The 16,908-nt window shown below is 42.8% G+C and overlaps 1 protein-coding gene across 3 annotated transcripts in view; it reads right to left on the bottom strand.

Moving 5' to 3' along the window:
* Positions 1-11,955, bottom strand: part of LOC143214218 (uncharacterized) — an 86,040-nt gene extending 74,085 nt beyond the window's left edge. Inside the window, exon 1 of one of the 3 annotated variants that reach the window (XM_076434959.1) lies at positions 11,573-11,955. The gene's annotated coding sequence lies outside the window, so the exon portion shown is untranslated. Of the gene's footprint in view, positions 1-11,051; positions 11,156-11,572 lie in introns of those variants that run through there. The other 2 variants (XM_076434957.1, XM_076434960.1) reach the window with 2 other exon arrangements.
* Positions 11,956-16,908: the final 4,953 nt, after the last annotated feature.

Genomic DNA, 16,908 nt, shown 5'->3' with positions numbered 1-16,908 from the left:
TAAAAAATGCAAAATGTTTTGGATCGCGGCGGATTCGGCATCTCGACAGGCAAATTCGCTCCAGCGCCACGGATGTATCTGCATTAAATACGTAAGTTAGAACTTTGTCAACGGATTTCCACAGTCGTCTGTGCGCCTCGCCGCGCCGGGGGCTTTATTCGTCGGGATTTATTCAGGAAGATGCACGCCGCTCCGTAATTTTCCTTGATTCTCTTTCTGAATGCATGGAGCGTGGTAATTAGTAAGTACGACCGAGCCACTCCATCCCACGACCTACTTCGCGCACCACTTGAAAAGATAAATAAATAGGAGCCCTCTGTCCGTTCATTTTCCTGGTATCAGCCGCGGGAATAGAAATCGACGCGTCGATGAAAAAATTTCCCGGCTGAACACACCGATAACCTTCACATTAAACAGGAATTTCGATAACTCGAAAATCTCGACTAAAAAGCCTGATAAAATCATCAGCAGCCTCGCTCCAACAAATTTTCTCCAGCATTAACATTTTCTGCGTCGAAATCATCCGTCAATGTTAAAACAGTGCTTCTCTATTCGACCAGCTATTCTTTTTCCACAGCTTTTTCACAACGGAAATCTCCCTTGGAATTAGAAAACTGTTTTTTTATTGTGTTGCCAATTTTTGTCTGTTCGTTACGAAGTCGAAAAAGTGTTTTTGCGTTCAACTGGCAATTTTTTCGGCCTTTCATAACGAAGACCAACTTTTGGAACTAAAAAAGTATATTCCCATTGTATTGAAAAATTCATTGTATTACCAGCAAATTCAACAAAGCCTTTCCTACTTTTTTCTTAGTACTTTTTTGTTCTCCGTAACAAAGTCACGAACATCCCTTAAAACTAAGAGAAAAAATTTTGCCAAAAAATTAGAATAGACGTTTTTATCGAGCTGGCAATTTTTTCTAGTTTGATCAAGGAGAAACAGTGTTTCCCTATTGACGTGGCAATGTTTCATACAACCTTCTCGCTTTTACAGTCAGAGCACCTTTCGGAAATGAAACAGTATTTTTCTATTTATCTAGAGGTCCACGATCGATGCTAACAAAATTTTCGAAAATGTTATTAGTAGACTGCGGACGTTTATGCAGAACAAAAATTTTCGACACTGATTGCATGAAATAGAAACTAAATTGAATGTTATTTCTTCCCTTAACGGTTTTAATACAGGAGAAATCACATATTGGTCTCTTCAATTTTAACAATTTTTCAACATCTTCGATTTTCATATACTCAATTTTGCTGCAAACGCATAAAGACCCGACCCGCAGTCTACTTATTAGACTTTGTGCTACTGTACAATTTCCTAATGAAAGGAGATGAAAAGAGGAGTTGCGGATTTTTGCAAAGCCTGTGTGCGTCGTACGAGAAAAAACATGTGTCGGCACGGAGGGGCCACTAACATAATAAGAAACTATGATGAACCAGCTGGTTCTCCTTTCACGAGAATTAGATTCGGTCTCTACGGGGTTTCGAAGACTCTGGCGTCGCGTCGCTGGGAACGCGCCGCGCCGGGATGGATTATCGGGGGTGGAATTTTAATTAATGCGTCCACGTGGACAATGTCTTAGAGCTTGGCACTCGGTGTTCCGCATCTCCGGGACCGTTTCTATTCGAAATATTAAAGCGAGGCCAGCCTCGCTTAATTATTTATTCTTGCTCCTCTGCATCCCATGTCCATTTACTTTTCTGCTTGAATCCCCTGCGCCCTGTGCCTTTGCCGCGCCGGTTTCAATGGCAGAGCGCAATGTGTTCAACGAAACACAGTCGCCGCCATTATTTACTCGGGTTTCCTTCTGTTTCACGGTGATCTACTTCATTCCAGTGTTTCCCGCCGGCATTTCTTTACACTGGCCAAACCTAAACGCTTTTTTCTCATTTGAAAAAATATTTAATTAGGAATTAAACGAAGCGCTAGCGACCCCGGATTTTTAAGTATTTTTCTCCGGTTGGAGAGAGACGATTTTTTTAATCCTCGAATGGCGGTGAATTATTTTCATCTCTTGAATTTCAGAATTTGTTCGAATGAACGGTGTAGAGCGGTAACGATAGAGTTTGAAAGACAGGTGACGTCTTCGGATACACGTGGAAGATGTCGCCGATGTTGAACGTCATCGAGATACATTGTCGCTTACGGGGAACTGTTTCTAAGCAACTTCGAGGAATACGGATCCAGCATGGCCTTTGGAAATGAAAACTGACGGCTGAATGAAGCTCAAATCGGAATTAATATACTCGTGTTGTGTGGCGGTGGGGCGCGAGCCGCGACACATTTCTGTCAGTGGAAATGAAGCCTAATGGTTACACCGAACACTCGAGTTCACTTGTGCGTCGCGTCGATACTTTGTATCCACTTTTCTCTAAACAATGCTGTGGCTTCTACTTTAAAAACATTGTACTGGATAGAACAATTTGTTTTCTCTACATTCGCTATGAATAAAATTCTAATACAGCTCGTTTTAACCTCGAACGGTCACGCAATATTTTAAAGCACCACAAACTTAAATAAACATTGACATTTCTAGCCTGTGAGCTTTGCTTTAATGACGTGACGCTATACCACGCGGAATGCTCAAACCATTAGCTGCGATAAATTGGATGAAACACGAATCTTCCTTTCTTCATTTCTACTGAAATATAAAGTCAACCACGGCCACATGATCCGTTCTAAAATATCGAACTCGTAACTACCTGTTATTTAGAAAACAAAATTCTGCTGTCTCATAAAGTACTGTAGTTTTGCCGTCATCGGTTGGGGGCGTGTTAACGCACTATGTAAATTGGCTTATGTGCTTAATTGCACGGGAAATGTGAAAATATTACTGTGCCGAGCGACAAAAATAAACGGGAATTGCCAGTGTTCCCACGTGAACAGTTAAAGATTAAAGCATTTAAACATTTTTTTATCGTAGCAATCAAGTCGAGACTATCAAATTTCTCATAAAAATCCTTTATGGAAAATACAAGACTGAACTCTCGCTCCTTTGAGAAAGTTTTAACGTTGATAATGTTCGCAAATAGGTTGCATCAAGGAAGTTAAAAATATTACTGAAACTTTGATAAACTTTTATTGGCTAGAAAAAATTCCGAACGAAGACTAAAAGTTACTAATTAACGTCAAGTGCTAAAAAGAGAGGGTTGAGGATTTTCTGATGACGCGCATCTGGCTTTTGCAACCGTGCCACCTCTAACCTAACCAAACTTGTCAAGATAAAAATATATTACATTTTATTCGGCAAAAGAAAATTCTGAACGAAAATAGAAGTTGCTAATTAACATCAACATTGGCTGCTGGTTCTTGCAACTTGCCACAAGACGTTTCCGTACACAAAAATTCTCAAAGGAAGCTGGAAGTCGCTAATTAACATCGACTGTCGAAAAAGAGTGTCTAAACATTCCATGCAATTTAAATTCCACTCCTTCCTTATCCAATCCTCTCGCTCGTAGCACTTAACGTTTAATCGCAGAAATGAATTTCTGGAATCGGCGCGAATAATAGCGTTAACTATATGTAGGTTAAAACAACGTAAACGGGAGCGGTACTCTTCAAGTTCGGGGAAAGTCCGCGAGTTTATTTGGGCATTGTTAAGAGTAGCCGGCGGCAGGCGGCGATTCGTGATTGAGCCGAGATCGAATCGTCGGCTACCTTTTTCGATTGTTAGTTCTTGAAATTTTCATCGGGCAAAGTCACGTATAAGTCGCGGTCGAATTTAATTATCAAGGAAAGTTACATCTGGGGTCCGGCGCTGGTCTCGCGCGCGCGTTCGAGCAAAGTTTTGCGAGAGTTGGTGACGTCGCGCACTCGTAATGGCCTAGTTCGATACACGTGTCAAAGTAAATGCAGGCCTTTCAGCTGCTTGTCTAATTAGGCGGGCTTTTTAGCCGGCGTTTGATTAAGCAGTAAATTGCGAGAGTCGCGCGCGGCCGCGTGAAAGGAAATTAGGAAGCGGCACGCTGGCAGCCCTAGGAAACCGAGCTGCGAGTTTATGAATATGTTTGGATCCGAACGCGAGAACCGGAAGATGTCTCGCTTTAATCTGCCCGTCAATCGACTGTTACATCTAGCCTACGGTTCCGGCGAAATTGCATCTTTCACAATTAATCAGATTCAGAACATTAGAAACATGTTCTTCTATCAGATCGTTCGGAAAATCATTTTGTTTGCTCGAGGAATAAAATATATAAAAAAAACTTTTTAAAAACCACGCTTATATTAAAATGCACTAAAAAGGAGAAAATAATTTTATTCCTGGTTCTCCATAAAATACCGAATCCAGTTAAATGATTAATAATATTTTCCCCCAAAATTTTAAGCAATTAGTTCAAAATTTCTTCTGTTATAAAATTAGTGTCGGAATAGATAGAAAAATTTATATAAATTTAAATAAAATCTTGACATTAGTGACTATAAATAAAAGCGTGCAGTGCACACGAAGATTACGTCAATATAGTTCAGCGCTCCACGCTTTTATTTATATAGTCACTAATGTTATGATTTTATTTATATTTGTATTAAATTTTTCTATCTATCCCGACACTAATTTTATAACAGAAGAAATGTTGAACTGGATTCGGTATTTTATGGAGAACAAGGAGCAAAATTATTCTCTCCTTTTTAGTGCATTTTAATATAAGCGTGGTTTCTAAAAAGTATTTTTCATATATTTTATTTTCTACTTTTATTGTCATCGGAAGCAAGTGTGTATACAAAATTTCAGCAAGATTGGACTATGGGAAGAGGTTTAAAATTCAATTACAAGATTTGACGCATACAACAACACGGCAAGTTAATATAAGCTTGGTAAAAAAATGAAAGCCAATTTTTCACTTGAAAAAAAATCGTATAAATAGGTTCGCTGGGAAATTAGGAACAACAGAGTAAGAGTGACGAAGACGGTCATCAACCGAACGATGGTAAAGGCGTTCAATCAACTTCCGGTTAATGACGCCGCGTACAAACCGCGGGAACGGCCGTTCCCGTGGCGTCGGCTTCCAAACAATCGATACCGACGCGCGGTTCGATTAAAACGAGCTTTCACGTGTGCCAGCTGAAAACGAGTTTTCCCCGTTGGAGAAAATCGAGCAGCGTTCGCCAGGCTGCCGAGTCGAAAGCGGAGGATAGATCGAATCCTGTCGCTAACGACCGCCACAACGAAACAATGGATCGCGAAACGCTTTCGGTTTCCTGCGGGTTTTCGTCGCCGCGCTTTTTCTCGGACGATTTCCTCCGAATTTTCGGACCCGGTCCGTTCAGCGTGCCACGTGTCGCCCATTCCACGCTTTTTTCCCTTCGGAAACCAACCCTCTGGTATCGCCACTGAGACAGTCTAAATATTGTATGGAATAAAAATTCATCCGTGGGTTTGTTTGCGTAACATCCACAGAAAACAAGTCGAATAATAGTATTCCTAACAAATCCGACTAAATAACCTGCCACAAATAAATGGAATATGTCAGAGCACCTATAAATGGATCAGAGAAATTTGAAATTTGTTTTTTTTTTATCCCCGTACAGTGCGGTGAGCCCAATAAAAATCGTAATCCCGAAATTGATCCGCGCGATAGCCGTAGCGTGTGTCCCGTCGGGGCGTAATCAAGTCTGTTTCCATTTAAATAAAGAAGGCGGGCGCGTTTCGATGAATACACTATCGGTGGGAATGTTCATGGACGGGCGTGCCGTTCGCGGAAACCGAAGGCAGCAGTGCTGTGCCCCGGTGAACGTTGCTCACTTTTTCCCACGATTTTTTCGTTTTCCGTTTAATGAATATGCAGGAAATCGATGCAGGCCGGACACCGTGTATTTTAATTCGTAAGTTAACAAGGGGGGCTTGATCAATGCGCCCACCCGTTCACGGAATATTGCCAAAGAGGAATTTAATTCGACTGATCCGAGCCGAGTTCCGCGGGGAATTTTCATTTCCGGAATGTCTGCTGTTCGCGGAGATCTTCGCGACGGTACTATCAGCTCGCGTCACAACCACAGTTTCTCACTCGCGACTTTCTTATTCGCCAAGACGATTCCTAATTAAACTTCCACCTCGGGAAGAAAAGCGCATTTCCCTAATTTAGAACGTAACTTTGTAATCCGCGACGCGAACGAATATTTCAATTTTCCCGGCGCCGAGAGAATCTAATTAACCGCGCAGAATTATTTTAGCTTCTATTTTCAATCTATGAATGAGCTACACCCACGCGTTCGACTACAGCAAGATCATCTCGGCCGACGCGGGGTTAATGTTTCGTTTCTTGGAAACGGGGATTGAAATTCTAATAACAGTTCGCGATAACGATCAGCGCAGACCGGAAAAACGATCGACCGTTAAAAGAAACCGAGCGGCAACGCTGACCATCGCAATGGAATTGAAATTGTTCGTGATGAAACCGTACCGATCCCCTCACCCCCAAATCTCCGTTCACCCCACACCCTCGCGATCCTGTCCAGAATCAAGCCTAACTAACTGGCAACGAAAACGTGAAAGGACGTCGAACGTACCGGAGCGACACGCGACACGGAGAAACGAAATGAAACTGCTGAAAGTCGAAAGGAGAAATTGCTCTTTTCAACCAATCAACCCTCTCTCGCCCACCCCCTCGAGCGGCCGCTCTTTTTCCCTCGTTTTCTCTCGTTTCTCCGCGAGCTCGAATCAACGTGATTAATTACAATATCGCTTTTTCATCCCTCTCTCTTTCCTCTCTTCATCCCTTTCCCTTCGATTGCCGCTTAATTTTTTGTTTACACCCACTTGCATCCCTTTTCGAAATTCTAACTCACTCAGTTTCACTAAGCTTTTAATTGAAGTTTTGGTTGCTGTAGAATGTTTTACTATTGATCGCGTTGCTTTACAGACATGTGAAATTGAAAATGTTTTGCTGTACGAAATGTAACGGCGTTGAGAAGATGTAAACGTTTACATTACTACAAAACACACATTCTATTCACTTTATTCAGACAGAAATACACCGACTGTTTCGCACATATTGTAAATACTTCCTTTATTAAACTCGCATGCTTTATTCTTGCGCGAATGATCGAAAAAACAATGGAATACAGCAACACGAAGAACCGCTTCCATTATCCTACCCCACAAAAGTAATAACCAACCAAAGGCAGAGTTGGGCATTAATCGATTAAAAATTTGAATCATGATTGATTAATGTGTACGATCAAAAAAAGAAAACATCGGAAAATCGACGATTGATTCAATCGATTGATAAAGTTAATCGTCAATCGTTGATTAAAAAAAGAAATCATCGAAAAAAAACATAAAAGCACGTAAACAGTGTTTATATTATAGTTTACATTTTTTTCAGTATTCATATATATATTTGAGTCCGTATTTCATTTTGAAATTTCAGCAGTTAATCATTAATCAATTATACGATTGACGATTACAATTGGAAGGAATGTAATAGTTAATCGCAATTAACGACTAAAGTAGGAATTTAATCGTTAACCGCAATTAACGATTAATAAGTATTTAATCGTTAACCGCAATTTTTTAACGACTAAACTAGGAGATTAATTGTTAATTGCGATTAACGACTGAAGTAGAAATTTAGTCGTCAATCGTTGATTAAATTTTTGCCCAACTCTGACCAAATTTACGGGAACTTGTTTATTTTCCCCATCTTGAACAATCTAATCTGAATACGAAAGAGCTTATTGATCCCAGCAGGCTGATAATTTGTAAGAACCCTCGATCCACAGATTCCACCAGACATACTAAAAACCGCTGTGAAAAATATTTTCATCGCGCCACTGATATATTTCTTCAGGCTAAAGATTGATCAAAGTGAAAGCACTATGAAACGGGCAGGCCAGACTCATCCTGTGGTCGTAAACCTCGAAGATTGTTCTTCCAGGTGAGCCAAAATGGCGGTGGCGAGTCCGTGTCATCGGCTGTGGATTAACAGTTTTATCTTGGGGGATACAGACGCCGATAAAGGTGAAGTGTGCGGGAAAGAAGGAAGCGACGGCGGTTTATCGGAGCCCTAAAAATATTTACCCATCGAAATATGGCCGGGGAACTGGAAGAATGGCGTCATTAAACCGACCGATCGGCTGGCGAACGACCAACCATGGTTATTGCGCTTCTCCCATCCGTTTCGGCGAGGTAGGCGACCCGTAAAACCAGCCGGCGAATTAATCATAAAGTTGCTGAACAACGATTCCACCTTGTATTCGGAATGGCCATCGCTCGCGACGGAATCTCTCCGTTATGCCGCTGTTACGATTACAGTCTCGTCGGAATTATACGTTGAAATTAAAATTACCATCCTGACGAACGCGGAATCTATTCGCGAATTCAATTCGCCGGACGATTATTCCATACATCGATCGAAATTCCGCCGACCGTACTTTCGCGAATCAGAAACGCAATTGTTTTCGCGCGAAAAGTCCCTTACAGCTTTCACCGAATTAATTAGGATTTTCCATGACGCTCTCCACATTTCCAGGAAATGTTATGTTTTATGTTATGTTTTATAAAATACGCGACAAGGGGTGGAAAGTTGCTCCATGTTGTTGCATCAATGCGTTCTTGCAAATCGAAACTCTTATTATAATTTCAATTGAAAAGCTCTGTTGCAGCCCGGCCAAATTAATTAGAATTTTAAATGGCAATCTCCCCGATTCCACTGATGATGTCCGGAATAAGAGAAAAATTCGTTTCTCGCCAACAACGATTTTATGCTATAGCAAATTTACAATCTGATCGTCGATGTAAATATTTCCGTGTATTTCACGAATTCGCGAATGCGATGTAAATGGATAAATGTGCGCAGTCCGATGTCGGTAATAACAATTGGTGTTTCCAGTAAATTTAACAAGCAGAATATTTTGTTTATAAATTAATTAAATGGTCTCTGGGTTAGGTCGAGCATTCAGCACGACAAACAGAGAATTGTTAAGGATCTCTGGAGAGAGCGAGTAGAAACTTTCTGTTCGCGGAATCGTTTAATTAATTGATTAGTCTCGCCCGAGGCATCGCCTGCCCAACATCAGACATTTTCTGCTGATGCTGGTTCCACGTGTTCGGCCATATCCCACGCGATAAAAAGAGAATTGGACATTTTTTGAGTCGCGACAGTTTTACCTTAACTGCGATTGGTAGTGGGGCAGATGGAGAGCGCGGAGGGGATAGTTCTCGATGCCCTCGAGCGTCCATTTCCTTTTGCTCTGCCTATGAACATCAAATATTATTCCACCGCTGTGCGCAAACCATTAACACCTTGCCGTATTTTAACGAGTCAGACTCGTCATGAAGATTTTAACAAAGTCTAACAAATACGAATGTTATGCCTTTCTTCTCAGATGAAATATTTCATTCGTTTCTGGTCAATATTTAAGCATTCAAGTAAATGTAGCCATACAAAAGATATAAATTCACTTTTTTCTTGTACGACATTTCTCGGGATAAAGACGTGTTCTAACCACTGTAACTGTAAAGAAAATGGTACGGCGAGGGGTTCACATCATCGGAAATTAAATTGCAAAGGCTCTGCATTTTCTGCGCGTATAGAACTTTATCAATGATCAATGCAATTTCAAAAAACGATAAATCTCTAGTTTTGGAGCGATCCATCTGTAAAATAGAATTAAATTGAAGACAACGACGAGCGAAAAGAATGGAGGAATGTGGGTGTTATAGCGTCGGTACTATCCCCTGGAACGTTCATTTCATTAACCCTGCTGCGTCCTTGGGATCTTCTTTGACCCATTTCCAGTATCCTCTCTTCAACAGTATCATGATTGTATAGTATTTTTTGACCTAGTCTTCAACTGGGACTTCTTTGACCCATTTGCATTTTTCTTTCTTTAACGGTATCGCGATTGCACAGTATGCTTTTACCTAGGACTTATTTGACCCGTTTATATTTTTCTTGCTTTCACACTGCCATCATCGTACATGTTTTTACCTGGTATGTTTTTACCTTACTGATGATTGTAACATTTCAAGATTAAATCGATAAAAGTGAATGAAATGGGTTTTCTATGTTACAGCTCGACCAAGTGGTGCGTTCGGATCAAAATCGAGGTCCGCGAACTTTTTACCTTTCAATCGTTCGCGGAAAGCGTAGAAATCGTCCATAAATCGCTTGGGAACGATCGATCGCTCGATTTCGTCCGCCGTAGTGCTCGGAGCGCCAGCGTAGCGGGCTTGAAGGGAGCACAATATGTCGTCCCGTGGAAAGTTCGTTTCTGCCGGGCAGATATTCGTTCAACTCCGTTGGTATTGTTCCCCGTCGGGTGAAACTCATCTCTCACCCTCGGCCCGTTCCCCGTTCCCCGTTGGTCGCGACTGCACCGTCAAATTGCACAATATTCATCGAAGTTTCTCTCTCTTTCGCGAACGGATTAGCCGAAGTCGCTTAAATCGGCGAACTTTCGGCGACCGGGATTATTTAATCGCGGGGAACAGTGGCTGAGAAGAAATCTCCAATTTTAAGGCAGCTCTTTATCGAACCTGTCGGACGGCGCGGCGAGCTTAAGGCTGGATACGCGACGAAGATATCGAGTTTAATTACCCTCCCCCCCCCCCCCCGATACTATCGAACTTTCGCAAACTGAATCGCCCCCGAGCCGTCGGAAGTTTTCTATTGACTCGGTCCCCGAAGAAATATGGAAAGTGCAACCTTCGAACGCGTTATGGTCGCCACTATTGCCTCGGTCGCGCGACGCTCGACACGCGTATAATTGATTTCTTTGCTTGCCTGAACGAAGCGAGACACGGTGGCTACGCGAGAGCTTCGGAAATTGTAGAAAACGCGCTCACGGGAAAATTGGAGTAATTGGCACCTGGGACTGTCGAGCGTCGACATGACTACAGCTTTTTCAGTTTGCAGTTTTTGAAATTATGATGGCACTTTTTCTGGAAACTTGTTGAGTTCCATTCTCCTGTTGAGGTTCGCTTGATGTGATATAAATAATGATTAAAATATACACAATGAATGTACACACTCTGTTCAATGTTCTAAATTTCTAGGATGTGTGAATTTTTGAATGCTGTGTACAGTGGCTCATGCATTTTTTCACATACCTGTGAAACAAACGTCCAGTGGAAAAATTGTTACGCGACACCCGTATGCATATTTCCGTCGCTATTTCGTTTTAGCACTGCTTTGCGATGCATTTATATTCATTCTAAAATCAAATCCTGACGTGAGATTTTACATGTAACGTGGAGAGGGGAGAGAGAGAGAGAGAGTACACCGGATTTCTGTGAACAAATGTGTGAGTCACTGTGTATACAAGGCGTCTCTGAAATGCAGTACCTCCAAGCGAGAAAATCTACAAGAAAAATAAGTGGAAAATCTTCATTTTTTATTTTCTCGAATCAATGAAAAGACATTATCAGACACTTCAGTCAAGCTCCATTGAGCGTTCCTCGCGCCACAAAATCAAACGGATCGAAAGCCAAGGAAGAGTTACAAAGAAAATTGCAGCTTGTTTAAAATTTGGATTGTAAATCGAGCACTAATTTCTCGGAAGGATTCACCAATTTCGAACCACCAGAGACACCTTGTATTCGTCACGCATCCACCCCCGCTTCGAACTCACAGGAATCAGTCGTCGTGGCCGGTTTCAGGATGATCGGTTGTTCAGAATCGATTTCGAGATTCGATCTGGATGGTCGATCGAGAAGAAGAGTAGAGCACTGGCACGAGTCACGCGGCCCGTCAAAACAAACCGAGCACCGTAAAACCGCGGAGAGCCTACGATCTATAGATCTACCTTGGGATCCTGGCAGGACACACCGATCGGGGACATCGAACGCGTACGATCCACCTGGTTTCGTCCGCCCTCTGTCAGTAAACTGTTTTCCTTTCGACGAAACGGAAGGTTGACGAGCTTGTAAGCTTGCGGTAGCACGTGAACACCACGGCCGAGTGGCGCGACTGAACTCGGCTGAACCGTGTCGGAGCTTGACTCCGGCGAAGCTTTCGGGCCGGCGCTCTCTCGACCGACGAGGCAGCGTCCGGGAGGGATGGGGGTTGGGGGTGGCTCGGAAGGGTTCGAACCAGAGAGGGAGGAACAGGGGGAGGGGGTAGGAGTGTGGGGGGAGGAAACGCGGAAAGGGTTGAGGAAAGAGGAAACACGACGGAACACCTGGAACGCGGGAAGGGTTGAAGAATATCTCAGAAGCAAAGGGGTACACGTCGCGGTGTATGAAGAAATGGGAACGGGGTTGATGCGGAAGAGACGAGAGTTACGGAGAAAGTGAGGGATTGAAGGTTGGGATACGGAAAAAGGAAAAGATTCGTTTTTAGAGCTATTGTTTCAGGGGTTGAAACGTACAAGGGTTGAAAATGGGAAATAATTACAGAGACGTGAAGGAAGTCTGGAAACCGTGAAGGCTCGAAAAAAAAATTATAGAGAGGCTGAAGTGAGGGCTGAAGATGTTGCCGGAGACACAGAAAAACGCAGAGGGGAATCGACGTACTACAAGGAAAATATAGAATCGGAGATTAGAAATTTTATAGAATTTGTGGAGCTCGGAGGGTCGATAAAGTGGAATGGTTAAGAACAAGTGAAAAGTTTGTGGGCGTAATGCATTTTTATGAAAGTTGCAAAGTGAACACCTGGAGGAAAACTGCGAGTTTTGAAGCAGCAAGAGTTGAATATAACCTGGAAGATGTGGGACTGAAATGTGCGAATAATTTAGAAATTTGAACACATCGAAAATTTGGGGGATTTGAAAAGTCTGAGAGGTCTAAAATAGGAATAATTTATGCTTGAGAAGGAAACCTGGAAAATCTTAATATTTCAAGAATGTAAGGGGGGGGGTCGAGGAGCGCGAATGAGAGAATATCGCCAGTGGCGTGGGGAACTGCGCACCCGATTCATGGAAAAGAGAAGACTTACAGAGAAAATAAGAGATCGAGGACTAGGAAATTGGAAAGGATTGAAAATTTTTGAGACTTGGGAAGTTTGAAGGGGTTGAAACATTGGAAGGACTTCGGAATAGGAGAAAATAGTGAAAGAGTAATATATTCGTGCGAAAGTTGGCGAAAGAATGCAGGAAGTAAGACTTTGAAAGTTTAAAGAATACTTTTGAGGAGGGGGGTGGAGAGAGGAAAATAAGGGATCGAGAAATTCCGAACGATTGGAGATTGTGAGGACTTGGGAAGCTCAAGAGGGATGCAGTTCAAGTTGGGGATAAGAGAAGAAACAAAAGATGATAGAGGATGGTGTATTGGAAACCTCGAGGGTGGGTTGGCAACGAGAAAAAATGAGGGAAGAATAATATTAAAATTCCTTATTGGGTTGCAAAGACAGGATATCGTAAAAATGTCACGGGGAACATAAACAAGAGCGGACAAGATTGATGCAGCAGAAGATGGTGGAATTATGAAGAACAGAAGCAGGGGTTGAAAAATCTAGTGCTGCTAGAAATAAGAGGATATAACGGAAAGGAAGTATGAGAGAGACAGACGAGTGGAAACACGAAAAAGGTGCTAGAGCAGCTGAAAGGTAAAGAAGGTGAGGATGAGAAGGGGTGAGAGAGGGATGAAAAAAAACATTGATCGAAGAATTTGGAAAATTTTTCGGGGAAATTCGAAGTACAGAATCAAAATACATAGCATGAGCTTACGAGGGTTGCAAACAGAAAATACGGAAGGACGTGGGAGGGTTCAAGAATACCTGAGACAGTTGTGTAGGAGGGCGATTGTCGCAGGAAGAAGTGCTGACAAGATTGATGCAGTAGAAACGAAAATGAAATTATAGGGCAGACAAATGGGGGACTGGAAAATTTGCAGAGGATGAGGATAAAAGAACGTAGAGCACGTCTAACATATTTTTACGTGGATCGCGAGGAGTGGATGTAACGGAAGAACGAAAACACGGATGAGTTGAACAACCGGACGACGAAGTAAAAAATTGGGGATGAGAGGATGCCGCGCGAGGGATGAAAACATCAAAGTACCGGGGAAGAAAAATATCGAGAGGAAAATTTAAGGAAGTAAGACAAAATAGTGGAGGAGTAGGATTTGAAGCATCGCGAAAATATGACGTTGAATTCGAGGGAGGTAGAAAAGGGTGGAATAAGAAACAGAGCTGAAATGGCGCGACAAGGTAGCGAGAAGAAGTGCAGACAAGATTGATGCGATAGAAACGAAGATAGTACGGGTCGGTAAGATGCTGGTGAGTAAATATAGCAAAAGAATAACACGTTTCCAAGGGCCTGCTCGAAGAGGTAGGAGGCTCTAATATTTGCGGACGAAAATCTACATCTTACGGATACCTTCGGAGAACAATTCTTATTCGACGGCGGAAACTTAATGAAAAGAGGAAGAAACAATATCGAGAGGGGAATGAAGAGCGGTAAAAGGTTCAAAGGCGGCAGGTCCAGCTAGGTGGAAGTAATAAAAGAGCAAGATGATTGCCTTGTTGTCTACGGGAACATCAACAGAATTAAAATGTTTTTCTATGTTCCTTTCCCGAGCAATGGATGGCTGAAAATTTGTATAATAGGAATTCTAGGGGAAAATCATTTGAGAAATGAGAAATCTGAGGAAGCAGACCGGGGGACGTATAAAAATCCATTCGGTTGCTTCGACATGGCAATTGATAGAATTTTTACTGCCACGGTGGAGAACACGTTTCGAGGATTGGAACGACGGAACGTATCGGAGATTCGACGAACGAGCGGCAACATTTTTGCACGACCGAAGACATGGGAATTCGCCGGGAAACATTTATATCGTACTTGATTAATGATCCCGGCGTGAATCGCGATACGCGAACGGTACTCTGATACATAATCGCTTCCTTCGGAGAGCTGCTCTAATGTTACGGATTACATTCCAGATGCCAGCGATCCTACGCTCTCGGCAGCGTGAATAACGCAGGCAAAAGTTACTCTCGTAAAAATAGTATTCCAAAGGTGAAACCTTTTTTAGCAGAGTGTGCTGAGGAAGTGCATTAAAACCGAGTGCAACCGGCCAGAAAAAATTAAATCATCTGTGAGATATGTTCTGGAAAGAAAATGATTTCATAAAATTCTTCCTAAATGAAATTCAATTGTACACATTATACCTTGTCCAATAATCTAATTTCAAGAACGATTGTAAGTTAAAATATATATGGCGACTTGAAACACGCGAACAGACTTTCTGGCCAACGCAATACCTTCAGTGTCCAGTACGATTTATTGCAAAAGAGCAGTTAGATAACAGGCAACCGGTATAGCGTTGGATAAGGGCTGCGAGGTTCCGCACGTAGACGTAATATCCAAAGGGAAGTTTCCGAGTATCGTATCAGTTATTTTCCATCAAGGGAGAAGCGTTGCGACTTGTCGCATGAACCAGATGGAATTTCGTTTAACGCCGGCCATGAAAATTTCTCCGCGAAGAAGGTGTGTGTCGGGCGTACACATAAAGGCCTTGCTGAACTTCGGGGGCACGGAAACTTTCCCGTCTTTGTCCGTGTTCCATCAGCGAACGCCCTGTCGACGCGCGACGTTAGTGGAACACCGGTTCACGACGATGCTCGGTATGAGAAGTATCAAAATATTCGAGCCTTCATTCAGCCCGAAATTCCCCGACGGAACTTTGGAAATTCGCTGCTGCTTACGCTCTCCCACTTCCATAGAGACGATCACGTTTACAACCGTAATTTCCATGGCGAGCAATTAGCTGCTTGTCTGACCACGGAATCTATTTACGACAAATTATTGTTACTGCTCTTGTGAGTTTACGGTTTTATAAAATAATCTTCCACCAACATGTTCGCGACTAGCGTCGTGATTTTGTAAACAAATCCATTTTCTGCAAGTCGTCATTTCTAATTACAACGAGACAATTACTTACAAGAGAATGATTAAGCTAATTTTGAACATCTCGCGGAGTCATGCAAGAAGCCTATTACCACGCTTTCGGTAGCTAAAGTGCTTACGTGGAGGTAACTTGGTACCACGATGCAACATGAATTTCTAATAGCCCCGATTTTGTTGAGTTGGGCTGCTTAAAAGCTTGGTTAGGCCTGGTTAGACCTTTCAGTGCTGGAACAATTGAAACTGCTATTGCAATACACTTCGTCTGAACCTAAATTATTTTCAAGGAGCATCTTCTCTTTCATCTTGCTTTGTGGTCAGAAATACTGAATTCTGGTAATGACTAACAATAAGTTGGACGTGGGTATACATATCTTTCAGTCGCGGAACAATTGAAACTGGCGCTGCAATGAACTTCGTTTAACTAAGAGTTGTTCCTGAACACGCATCTGCTCTACTTCTCTGCATAAATCTGTACTAATCTCGAATTACATTTACATAAGCCTGAATGAGGTCTGAATGGAACTGGATCAGGATGTCTGGAGCGAAGACCAACCCCGCAACTATCTCAATCCTCCGTCTCTACGAAACCGCAGCACATTAGTTGCACATTAATCAGCCCCGAAACCATAATCGGAACTCTGACAATCACTGGCAACGTCTCTGTCGCGTCCTCGGACAAGTTCCCGGGTAAAGTCCGAGGAAAATTCTCGCCCGCGTAATTAATTTCGGATCCGGTGGATCCGGTCTAGGCGTCAGCTTAGGCGAACGTTGCCGGTCGGTCTCTGCCACGGAAGCCAAGGCTGAGTCAAGTTTCGTGACGTGAGGATAATTCGAAGTTACAGAAACTTGTCCCTCGGTGGCCCTCGCCTGGTTCCGTGGATATTACGCGCGCGGAACAAGGAGGAAACTCCGTGGGCGCTTGTAATTGAAGGAAGATTCACGGATCCGTAACCACAGGCCCGGGGTACCTAGTGCGCGCGTTCAAGAAGCGGAACCATTCATCGTGAACAAAGGGCCTCGAGCACCCCACTCGTAGTTTTTTCTCCTCTGTCTCTGTCTCTCTCTTCTCTCCCTCCACACTTTCCTAGAGGAGTCTATCCTGATACAGCGGCAGGGG

Source organism: Lasioglossum baleicum, chromosome 12 (genome assembly GCF_051020765.1).
Source record: "Lasioglossum baleicum chromosome 12, iyLasBale1, whole genome shotgun sequence".
Classification (NCBI taxonomy): Eukaryota; Metazoa; Arthropoda; class Insecta; order Hymenoptera; family Halictidae; genus Lasioglossum; species Lasioglossum baleicum.
The sequence above is the reverse complement of the archived record's forward strand: the minus strand, read 5'-3'. Positions and strand labels throughout refer to the sequence as shown.